The sequence below is a fragment of the Mauremys reevesii genome, linkage group 3, assembly GCF_016161935.1.
Source record: "Mauremys reevesii isolate NIE-2019 linkage group 3, ASM1616193v1, whole genome shotgun sequence".
NCBI lineage: Eukaryota > Metazoa > Chordata > Testudines > Geoemydidae > Mauremys > Mauremys reevesii.
This window is the reverse complement of record NC_052625.1, coordinates 162,100,442-162,113,223: the sequence shown is the minus strand read 5'-3', so window position 1 is coordinate 162,113,223 and position 12,782 is coordinate 162,100,442. Positions and strand designations below refer to the sequence as shown.

At 39.6% G+C, this 12,782-nt stretch overlaps 1 long non-coding RNA gene across 3 annotated transcripts in view; it reads right to left on the bottom strand.

Moving 5' to 3' along the window:
- Positions 1-577: 577 nt before the first annotated feature.
- Positions 578-12,782, bottom strand: part of LOC120401563 — an 89,860-nt gene continuing 77,655 nt past the window's right edge. For all 3 annotated transcript variants that reach the window (XR_005596546.1, XR_005596545.1, XR_005596547.1), the window contains 2 exons: positions 5,703-5,849; positions 578-1,303 (listed from right to left, as the gene is read on the bottom strand). This is a non-coding gene — a long non-coding RNA (uncharacterized LOC120401563). The remainder of the gene's footprint in view (positions 1,304-5,702; positions 5,850-12,782) is intronic.

Here is a 12,782-nt window from a genome sequence, read left to right as displayed (position 1 = left end):
GGGGAGCCATCCTAGTACCCATGGCTGTTCCCATGGTTTGGACAAAGTGTTTGTTTAATATAAAAGTGTTATGGGTGAGGATGAAATGGATGAATTTGATGTGATTGGGTGGATATCTGAGGGTTGTCTACTGTTTTGTAAATATTTGAGGCAGGCAGCTATGCGGTTTTGAGAGATTTTGGTGTATAAGAGAGCTGATATCCCTATACATCAATTGTGGCAAGGATGGGGTTCCTCCATAAAGTCTGCAACTTTAATAGAATCATAGGACTGACCTTGAGATAGGGTGACCAGGCAGCAAGTGTGAAAAATCGGGACAAGGAGTGGGGGTAATAGGAGCCTATATAAGAAAAAGACCCAAAAATCAGGACTGTCCCTATAAAATTGGGTCATCTGGTCACCCTACCTTGAGAAGTCATCTAGTCCAGTCCCCAGCACTCAAAGAAGGAATAAGTATTATCTAGCTAATACTAGGGAAGGAAAAAAAAGTAGAAAAGGTAGTCCCTTCTAAAAGTTCAAAACTTCATGATGAAGATAGTAGAAACAAAGTATCCTGCATCATTGTGTAGAAGCCCGCCATCCTTAGTAGTTACACATTTGCCATGCAAACAGAAGACCGTAATTATGTTTAATAAAAACTACAGTATCCTCAATTTAAAGCAGCAGGATAATATAATTTGAATTTATTAGAAGCTACAGGCAACACTGACAACCTCCGTCAGACTAATACCATGAATTATAGGTTTAGAGACAGTTTCTGCTGTCTGGTGGTCAAAATAATTAATGTGTATCAGTATACATAAATATATTTTTCATAATACCCTTCTTCCAGATTTAAATAATTTTGAAATTTAATCAATAATTCCATCTAGATTTTGGAATCTCCTATTTTGAAAGATACCAGACTGTGGAATTGTCTTTTGCCCAGCCCTTGAATCTTATGCACATTCCTGATATCATGCTAGTATATTAATTAACAAAGAAGCATAGAGTAATGAGACATTGCTTTTACATAGTAAGTAAATTCAGCCATATTTCAGTAAGAAAGATTTAAAACCACAGGTACAAGAACTCATTTTGCTTAATAATATGCAATTTAAACAACAGTTGGACCAGGCCCCGCTAATTTTATAGTTTATTGCATACTTAATTGTCCATATAGGGTAGAATAATGTATTATTGTCCAGTTTGTTATTTATAAAGCACTTTATATTTTCTTCTTCCTATGCCTGGGGTTTTCTTCATCATGCTCTGATATTGTCTGTTGTCAGCTGTATTTTTTCTTTGAATAATAAACCTGTGACTAATAAAAGAAAATCCTTTTTGTTTGCAATTGCATTATTTGTTGATGCAGATATATATGTACATATATTTATAACTGATGCCTTTTTGAGATTTGCAAAAAAAATTAATTGGGTATATGATGGTTATCACACAACCAAAATTTTAAATTAGTGTGGTACCACTTATATTTTAAAAAATGAGTATGAAATTAGATTTTGTTGCAACAAAATTAAAACAAAATAAAAAATCATGTAACACACACAACAGATAACACAGGACAACATACATGACAAACTTACAATTAAAGACTAATAGTGCCAGAATTGTATTTATAACTATACAAGTTATTAAGGCAATGCATTTTAGAAAACAAACATGTAAACAAGCTATTACCTTTTTATTTAAAACTTTTAATAGGATTTTTGATCAATTCTTATTAAATTATTTGCCTACTTTATTGTTTTAATTTAATTCCTTTAAATTCCTTTATATTACTTTTCTCTTAGAAATGCTACTATTTAGAAATAAGGGAAATCCATGTTCAGATATTAGTTAGTGGCTAGGGTTAGAAGCAGAGCTAGCATTTCTGTTGTTTAGCAACTATATCTTCATCAGTCTCTTCAGCTGTTGCTTTCCTGAAGGGTTAAAGTAGTGGTAATTTAAAGTAATGTTTTTACCTTAAGATTTTACTTTGTTTGATTTCTTTGTTTTGTATTTTTTCCCACTTGCTTTGTCTTTCTGCATTGGCTGTTTCTGTAATAACTATAACTTCTAAGCTTTCAAATAAAGAGGGCAGAAGGCGTGGGGGTGAGGGGTAGAGCAACCTAAGAAGGGAGGGAGACATGAGCCAAAAGAGATTGGCTAATGCTGTGAGGTCAGTTTAAAGTACAGGCAGCAGCAGCAATGAGTTTAGCAAACACAGAGGATATAATATTTGAGAAAGAAGGTTATATTAATAGCTCTGAGAGGTGAGTGGGGTTCCATGGGTTGAAGCAGAGGGTTTGGAAACTTGGACCTGGTTTTTATCTTGGCGCTGGGAAGAGAATAGGGGTTGCTACCTGCTCCCGCAAAATCTGAATTTGTTCTCCCACTGCCTGTTGCTTTTGTCTGCATGTCAAATGAATTACAGAAGTGCCCCTCTCTTTTGCAGTTAACCATTTCTGAGCAATTCCATGTATAGTTGCCAACTTTGGTTGGATGAATTCCTGGAGATTTCATCACATGACCTAATATTTAATTAAATATTAATATTTAATTCCTGGACACTCCAGGACAATCCTGGAGGGTTGACAAACCTAATTCCATGTGTTAATGCATCTATTCTAACCTGCTAGCAGATGGCTTATTATTTCTATATCCTCTTTCCTCCAACCCCCTGTAAAGAAGTTGTGGCCTCTCTCTTAAGGTGCTCTGTTAACCATCTTATCTACCAATCTAGTCAAATCATTTGATAATGCACTTACTTTCTCTGTTCTTACAGGTACCTCTCTAGGTTTCAGCTTAAATTTTGCCATAATCTGGTTCTCATTATATGGTGGTAGTTGCAGTGTGATGGCCCCTGCCCATGGGCTGCTTGCTGACTGTTGCTTTGAGTTACTCTATTTTGCTAGGGCAACCTTTTTCCATTTCTGTCCCCATCCTTTAGGCACTATTTAAGTACCCGAAGCTTTTTGTTGTCCACCAAGCTTTATAGTAGAGGTTGGCACTTCTTTTTTGCAGATTCTCTACAGCTGTTTCCAATTTTCTATTCTGTTCCAGTGCCTGCTGTAACATAACATATATGTCTGTACTGCTTTTCAGTGCTCTATTGCTTCTCTTGCTTCTTCTAACTATTTTTGTTTCTGTTATTTGCCCCACCAATGTTGTGGTGTGTTGTCTTACCCATCTAAGAGCCATGGCCATAGTTTGTAATATTTTACATTTCTTGCATGTCTCCCCACGTTCTTTTTAGAACTCACATGGACCAGGACCAGCTCTAGGCACCAGCGTTCCAAGCATGTGCTTGGGGCAGCCCTTTTCAAGGGGCAGCAGTCCGTCCTTTTTTTCTTTTTTTGCTTTGGTGGCAGCACTCTGCCCCCCCTCCCTTTTTTTTTCTGGCTTGGGGCCGCAAAAAACCTGGAGCCGGCCCTGACATGGACTGCCTTTACTTGTTACCCAGTGCGTCCATACTTTATCAAACTCTATGGGAATTTGTTGAGGGTAGGATGAGGGGATTCCCTAGATTCAAGTTTTCTGCCATCTCAGGTTATGACCTTAAGAGCGAACAGCGCGTCTTTCACCAAATCAGTGTTTGGGGTCACCAGTGTTGTTAGGACTGTGGAGTGTTGCTAGTGCTGCAGAGTTGTTAATGCTGTTAGTGCTGCTGTTCTTGGAGCTTTGGTGTTAGCTGAACTAGCAGATAGTGCAGCATGTTGATTCAGCAGACCTCAATGTTTCTCATAAGGAAAGATCACAGGCTTAGTTTGGTGGCAAAGGCACTTGGACAGGTTTACTGACAGCAAAGCATGGTACTGATGCCCTGTCCAGCACTTGTATGCCCATGACAAGATACCAGCTGAATCAGCATAATATGATGCTGTCCCTTAGAGCAGTACAAAGATGCCCCTCCTATGACTTCTACTTTTATACACTGATATAAACAAGTGTATGTATTACATTCCAAATGTTACACCTTATATCTTGTATCGGCTAGTTCAAACAAAGTATCCTCATCCATTATCTTGTCAACCCCTCCTTATATTTAAGAGGAGTCAGTGTGTTCTTGTACCATTCTCTCTGGTCAGGAATGTGCTTACTTGGTTAACTGACACTTAGGAGGTGTTACTATTCTGCCAAGGCCTACCGTGGTTCATACTCTTAGTTATGCCTAGGCCTTGCTGGAGCCCTACACCTGCCACTTTAAAATAAATTCACTAACTAACAAACAAACACCCAACTCACAGCCATCACAATCCAAAATAAGCAAACAAACTGTGATGAAGCAGAGAAACTACTCACTAGCACACCAAGGATTAAAGAGAGCCTTTGGGCCCAGCTAGCCCCACCCTGTTATATCTGTAAGCCAATGCCAGGTCTGGAGGGGGTGGAGAAAAGGATGGAAGCTGGCAAACAGAAGGATCACTAGCCTGTCAGCCTAGGCAGCCACCTGGGAGGAAGCACTGTCTCTCCAGCCAAGGGAGAATGAAGAGGAGACCGAGGAGCCTCTGGTACCTGAGGTAACTGAGTGAGAAAGCCCAGAGATATTGTGGGGTTCAGCCTCACTAACTTGCATCTGCCCTGCCCAAAGAAGCCTGGGACTGTGGCAAGATGTCACCCAGAATCTACGGGAGGCAAGCCAGCCACCCTGTGAATTGGACTAGAGATGCCATACCACAAACTTTTCATAGAATATCAGGGTTGGAAGGGACCTGAGGAGGTCATCTAGTCCAAGCCCCTAACAGATTTTCACCCCAGTTCCCTAAATTGGCCCCCTTAAGGATTGAACTCATAAATCTGAGTTTAGCAGGCCAATGCTCAAACCACTGAGCTATCCCTGCCCCCTGCACAGAGCCTGGCAGGAAGTAGCCCAGGATGGTGGATTTAGACTTCCTGCTGGTAGGGCTGCCTCTGTTCAGGGATTGATGCACCCAGAGCCCTGGACTAGGACCTGTTGGAGAGAGAGGAAGGGCTAGGTCCTTCTACCCTGCCCTCCCCCAGCCTTAAAGACTGAGACTCCTCTACAGAGCAGGGGGCTGAAAGCCAAGCACTTTAATCACTAGCCCCTCCAAGCCCCCTGTCACACAAAGCTTCATATATTTTGTTGTAAAGCAGGATATTTTAATTATACTCAGTTATCTCAAATTCTTGAAGGTGTTGGGTTGACTCTCCTTAACTTACAGAACCAAGCACACACAACCCCCTACACCCAATGTTGCACTTATCAAGTTATATCATAAAACCTGTATAATTTGGAAAAAAAATACAGTGCAGCTTGTTGCACCTAAATGCAGGTGGCTGTATCTTTTAAAAGTTGAGTGCTGCAGCTTGGCTGTACATCTGTAGGGAAACAATTTAACCTGGCAATGGATAAGTAATTGAGGTCTTTGGAGTATCCAATCCAGCAGTATGCAGTGCAATTTGTTATAGCTGGACAGGGTGCAACTGTTTGTGAAAACTTAAACACTGCAACTGTTCTACTGTGAAAAGATATTGAAATCCATTAGTTGTACCTGCCAAGAAATAATTGAATCATACAAATATGAGGTACAGAAAACAGGGTTTGTACAGGTGAAGTGATGCACCTGTTTTTTTTTTCTGTCAATGGCTGTACAATGTAGCTGGTCACAATGGTGAAGGAGTAAGAAAAGCCATCTGTTTATATCCGTCAAGGGAAGCAGCTGACTGAAAACTGTCAAGAAAGAGGATTCTGTTTTACTTACGGCAGTGTGGCTGTTAATGCTTGTCAGATAAGCAATCCAGCTGTTTACAGTGTTCAAGGAGAAATATACATCTTGTCAAACATTTTGAAGGTCAAGAAATGCAGCTGGCCATAGCTGTGAAGGGATAATGAAAGCAGCTGGGTATACCTGTGAAGAGATAAGAAATGCTACTGACAGCAACATTAAAAGAAGAAAGCAATATAGCTGGGCATAATGTACATGTCAAAAGATAAGAAATACAGCTAGTTTTGCTTGTCAAGATGAAGGCAATAAAGTTGATCATACCTATCAAGAGGAAAGTAATGTAAACCAGTGGTTCTCAACCTTTTTTTCATTTGCAGACCCCTAAAAATTTTTGAATGGAAACTGAAATCTTAGACGTAGTCTGCAGACTGCAGGGATTCGCGGACCACAGGTTGAAAACCACTGTTCTATGGTAACAACAACCTTGTGAAGATCCCTTAGACATTGTCTGCGGACCCTCAGGGATCCACGGACCACATGTGGAGTACCACTAACATAAACAATTTATAGTTTCTGTATTGCTAGCCCTAAGTATTAAAAAAAAAATCATGAGTCAGGCCCCAAAAAATCATGACATTTAAAAACAAAATAATACACTTTGTGTGCTTTGTAATTGCTTTCAGGTTTATGTATGTCACATGTTCAAACTTTTCTCCACAGCCATCATTACCTAAAAAAAAATAATTAAAGGTGAGATTCTCATTTATTTACATGACTTGAGGAGCTGGGGCTTTAATGACAAACACGAAATATCATGAGAGTGGGCAACACTGTACATTCTACATTGATGTAGGGATATTAAAGAAGGTACTAACAGTGATTCCCCCAAGTGACAGTGACCCCCACAGTTTCACCAAGTACAAAAATCTTTTAGTTCTTCTGTTAAAACTTGTAAGCTCCTGTCTGCAGAAAACATTGATTGTATCTGTCCTGTGAAAGATACTCTATTACTATGTAAAACTTACACAAGTTAATTGACTTTGTTCTTGAAGTGAACGCTGTGAGCCTTAAGCTGTAATTGATACAATGTAAACAAACGCTACAAGCCGTTAAGTGACTTTCACTTCATTGTAAATTAGCACACACTCCGAAAGTGGTGGAGACAGTAAATTAAAATATGGTTAAGATATGGAATGTATGTTGATGAATGCTTGATGTACATGAATGGTTAGGGAGGTGCCAGCCTAGAAAGGGAGTATCCATCGGCCGAAGAATGTGTCAAGTGGACCACCAGACAACCCCCTGGAGGGTAAACTGGGATCCACCCCAACACCTGGAAGGATGAGAAACACAAACTTTGAACAGTGTGAAGCCACCAGGAATGTGCCACTTTAGACAGTGCGGAGACACCAGCAATGTGGCATCTGCTGATTGAGTCAGCAACAGCAGAATGAAACAGCTCCCATAGACTAACATAGGAATTAACTCCTATAAGAATGAACTCCAAAGACTGAGGACTTTGAGTCTCTGGTTCTGCTGCCAGCCTCCAGGAGCATCAGGTGCATCTGACACAGACTCGGCTCCATCCTCATGACCAAGATACCTGGCCAGTAACTTGGTATGAGCAACTTCTAGGCTGGTAACTATAACACCTATACAGAACTTGAATGAATGATTGTGTGAATGAATATATATGTGTGTGTGTGTGTGTGTATATAAGGAATAAGTAGTGATCGGAATAAGTAGTTAAACAACATTGTTTACTTTTATCTTTTGCTTTATTATATTTACACTAAATGTGGCATCTTTGCCTTACCCCTCTTAATAAGATCCTGCTGGTTTTTATTCTATTGGTATAACATTGATACGATGTTGGGTTAAATATGGGATTAGATGCTTGTAAACATTGCTTCCCATCCCCTTTGATCCACTCTGTGTCTTAACAAGGAAGCAAAGTGAAGTTGTTAAGACTTATGAGCACTAATGCATCTATAGGGCTCACACATGAAATGGAGCAGCAGAGCACAGGAAAACAAAGTCAGGAAGAAAGTGCCTATATATTGTACTAGCACTTGGTGTTACAAATGGGGGCTCATCTGGGATTTCAACTGGGAAGTCTCTGAAGCTCGGGATGCGCTTCCTCAGCTAGGCAAAGTATGTAACCCCACACCTTCTGGGTGTGGTGTTCTGTCCCATCTAGTGGCATGGAGACCACTGAGAGAAATTAATGAGTCTGCTCTACAGCCTTAGCTAAGGTCCATATGGCTTTTAGCTCATGCATTTAGCTCCAGAGGTCCCAGGTTCAATCCTGCCTGCCAATGACCGAGGTCTGTCAGTATTACACAAGAACAGTAGTGACTGGCTCTTTGAAAGGCATACATGTTTCCGCAGTGGTTCTTAAGGGCAGCTGGCTTCAGTGGGTCATCTTGGTTGGTACCACTTATACACTGGAAGGGAATTTTAGAGGTTCCTGAGAGTCTCTTCTTATAATTTTGCCATCAAATTAAAGTAGGGAGATTAGAGGCAGGGAAGCCAGTCACAATGGAGTCCCCCACCTCTCTGGATACAGCTCTGGATCACCCCTCTCAGAGAAAGTTTATGGTGGTTCTCATAAAAATGTTTTTGAAGAGAGAATTTTCAGTAGAGTGCATATGTTTGCCCCATTGTGTTTCATCCCTTTTTGATTGTTGTATGACAATGCATTTTTGTTTAAATGGGAAAACAGATACCCTAGTCCTTCATCCCTTCTCTCTGGAGCAGAAGCAGCTCCATAGTACTTAGGGTTTATCAGAGGTGAAAGGGGAAAGTTTTTTTTTTCATGTTAAAACATTGGCAGCTCTGCTCTCATGTTACTCTGCTCAGTGCTGAGAGCAAATGTGGTCCAGCCGTGCAATGTCATCAATAGGCACACAACTTCACTGTAGTAGCAAGTACGTATTTGGATGTTAACAAGCAAAGGCCACTTTTTGAGCGTTTGGCCTTATGTCACTGTGTGTGTGTGTGTGCGCGCGTGCGTGCGTTTTTTTTTTAATGAAGTAAAATAAAATCCTCAACTTTTTTATATTAATAAAATGCTCCTACTAAATAATCCCTATCTTGGATATTATAAATTAAAAAAATAGTAACTACAGTGATACAGGAAGCTGGTACAATAGCCTTATACCTCTGAAACAAAGGTTCAAATCCTGTAGTAGGAAACATAAAAATCTCTTCCTTGTCCCTGTTGGTGCACATCACAAAGCCATTCTAAAACTTTCAGTTTGGCCATTTTGTCTAATCCAGCTACAAATCTCCAGTTTTCGTATGACTATTGGATGAATTCTCTTTCCAGACTTTTGTTATACATAGAGCTAAAATGCCCCCCAGTTACATATTTTTAGTGAACTGGAATGGAGCCAAAGAGTGTCAGTAATCTTGTAATAATTTCTGAAATCTCTATTTCAGTTAGTTTCTTAAAATTTAATCTGTTGTAAAATATTTTTTTAATCTGAATGTTTGTAGCACTGTGGACAACTGTTAAGATAATACATTTTGTGTTTTCTTCCTTTCTTTTCTCTCTGCTTATCATAAAATTATAGAAATGTAGGGCTTGATGGCACTTTCAAGCGGTCATCTAATTCTACTCCATCCTTGTAGCAGGGTGGACCCCTGCTCCTGCCCTGAAGGGCTTAAAACAGTCCTGGGGGAAGGTTGTGGCTGGGAGCTACTAGGCTGGGCTGATTGGGGGAAGTGGCTGCAGCTGAGGCCATGCCACTCACATTGTTGGCTCATATACAATGTGTGATCCACTATAACCCACAGATCTTTTATTGCAGTACAGCTGCCTAGCCATTTATTCCCCATTTTTTATTTGGGCATTTGATTTTTTTTCCTTCCTAAGTGTAGTACTTAGCACATGTCTTTATTGAATTTCATCTTGTTGATTTCAGACAATTCTCCCGTTTGTCAAGGTCATTCTGAATTCTAATCCTGTCCTCAAAATGCTTGCAACTCTTCCCAACTTGGTGTGATCCTCAAATTTTATAAACATACAGTCCACTCAATTATCCAAGTCATTAATAAAAAAATATTGACTAGTACTGGACCCAGGTCAGATCCCTAGATACACTAGATACATCCTCCAAATATGACAACGAACCATTGATAGTTACTCTATGAGTATGGTTTTTCAACCAGTTGTGCACCCATCTTATAGTAATTTCATTTAGTCCACATTTCCCTAATTTACTTATGAGAGTATCATATGTGACTGTCAAAAGCTTTGCTAAAAATCAAGATAAACCACATCTACTGCTTCCTCCTTATCCACTAGGCCAGTAACCCTGACAAAGAAGGAAATTAGGTTGGTTTGGCATGATTTGTTCTTGACAAATGCATGTTGACTATTACTTACCACCCTATTATTCTCAAGATGATTGTTTAATAATTTGTTCCAATATTTTTCCATGTATGGAAGTTAGGCTGACAGGTGTATAATTCTCCAGGTCCTCTTTGTTCCCGCTTTAAAAAAGACAGGTACTATATTTGCCCTCCTCCAGTCCTCTGGGACCTCACCCATTCTCCATGAGTTCTCAGATAATGGCTTAATTATTCTGAAATTGCTTCAACTAGTACCTTTAAAGTACCTTAGGGTGAATTTCATCAGGCCCTGCCACTTGAATACATCTAACTTTCCTAAATATTCTTTAACTTGATCTTTCCTTGTTCTGTCTTGAGTTCCTTCCCCCATGTTGTTAATAGTGTGTTAAGCATCTAGTCACAATTAACTTTTGTAGAGAAGACTGAAGCAAAACAGGATTAAATATCTCAACCTTCTTGAGGTCTTCCAAGATTACCACTCCTTCCTCACTAAGTAGTGAACCTGCACTTTCCTTTACCTTTCTCTTGCACCTAACATATCTATAGAATCTCTTCTTATTGCCTTTCATGTCCATTGCCATGTGTAACTCAATTTTTGCCTTAGCTTTTCTGATTTTTGTCCCTACATGCTTGTGCTATTTTTTGGTATTAATCTATGGCAATTTATCCATTTCCCCCATTTTGTAGGATTCCTTTCTGATTATCAGATCATTAAAGACCTCTAGTGCAGCTTTATTGGTCTCTTACGATTCTTCCTATTTTTCCTTTGCATCAGGATAGTTTGCTGTTCTACCTTTAATATTGTGTCTCTGAGAAATTGCCAACTCTCCAGAACTCTTTTATCCCTTAGATTTTCTGCATGGAACCTCACCTACTGGTATGTGTGTGAAACTGATTCTGCTCACTTATGCAGGTGCATAGTGTAGTATCTTGGCGTGCTTGTGTATGAGACAGCTGGCATTTCAAGATGCGTATCTGTAATGAAAATCAGGGCTAATGTATCCTGAATAATGTCAGAGATATCTAAAAGAACATGTTGATGAATTTTAGACCTAAAGTTTGACTTAAGTTGAAATTTGCTCTTTCCTGTAGGCATCTGATTTTCCTATTGTACTTCTAGTCCAATTATTTTTTTTCCAGCAACTAAGCATTTAAAACAACAACATATAAAACATGTAAATGGATTTAGTTTCTGGAGTAACTAACACTTATTCCTGCAAATGAAAAATGAGATGATAGGCCAAGAAATGTATTACTGCTAAACACTGTGTTTGTACTCAATATACATTCTGTTTTATATAGGTTCTTTTACCACCCTCATCACTGTAATTTCTGAACAGCTTCTAGTAGTACAATAAGTAACATGATGAACATCTGTCCCCTGTTATTTATTTTTTCTTTCATTCTTTCCCTAGGGAAAAATTGTGTTTGTAGAGTGCTGTTTTTTTAAGTATCTTTGTTTTTGTTTTCTGGGTTCTTTTTTTTAAATATATACACATTGCTATGTATTTATGTTAGAAAAGGCCAGGTTGGAGAAATGCATCTTCCATTTGGAGTGGAAGGTGTGGGAAGACCATCCCCCAAGAAAGCTCTGTTTCCTGAAAAGATGAATTATACCCTTCTTGTAGAAAGTTCTGTTGTGCATGAGGAGCAGAATTCTTGACTATCAACTTAGTCCTGGAGCTTTAGGTGGTCTTTTTGATGATATTCTGGGCCCAGGCCATTGAGCACCTTGAAAATAAAGACTGAGACCTTGAGCTTAACTCTATATTCAATAGGAAACCAGTGTAGATAGTTAAGGACAGGTAGACCGTAATTTTAAAAAAAATCAGTGAAATATCTAACAAATATGGTGGCACTCTAGAAATAATTCAAAATAAAAGGCACCAGAAACAGTATTAAAGATGTTCTGTATTGTGATTCCATGGCAGTGGAATTTTCCCCAGAATTCACCCCTTACTGAAGAATTGTGCTCCAATATCTGAGTTTAGATAAAGACATTGTTAGCCCCTATAGTTATGGAGAAAACAACTCAAAAACATGAACTGAGTGTAAATCAATGCTGTACTGCTTGTCTCACTCTGCAAGAAGCCTGAAACAATAGCTCTAAGAGGTGTGAACTGTTCATTTATCTCAAGCAGGGCCCTCTGGACTTTTCCAAGATGCAAAAGTCAGCACTTTTCCTGTGGAAATCACCATTTTCCACATCTAAGCAATTAGCATTGTGTGTTGTCTCCCTGCCCTGCTGAGACCTGCCTACAGCTAGCAGTCTCTTGCTACATTTCTACTATATTTCACCTCAAGGGGAAGAGTTGGATTACAGTACCTGCTCCATATACTGTTCAATGGAACCAGGCAGCATGAAGCTGGGGAGCCAGAACAGGAGTCCAGCTTGAAGCCAAGTAGCAGGGAGAACCAGAAGTGCAGGTTGATCTAGGCTGTCAGGAGAACAGCATAGCAACCAAACACCGAGGGAGATAATCTACTGATTCAGGCTACAAGCCTCCTGCCCTTTCCCCTGGCACTTATGAGTGGTGGTGGGGGGGGGGGGGGGAGAGAATTTCTGTGCTGGGCTGATTGGACAACATCCTGGGAACTAATACACCTGGAATAATCATTGTTGATAAATTCTACTTCAATGACTATTTTCAACTATGAGCCCTAACTGTGTGTGTTTGTGAGGGTATCAGGGTGGGAACGAGAGGTATTTTATTGTCAAAGAATAAGTTACTAGCATGGAATTTAGGGGTACTTGCT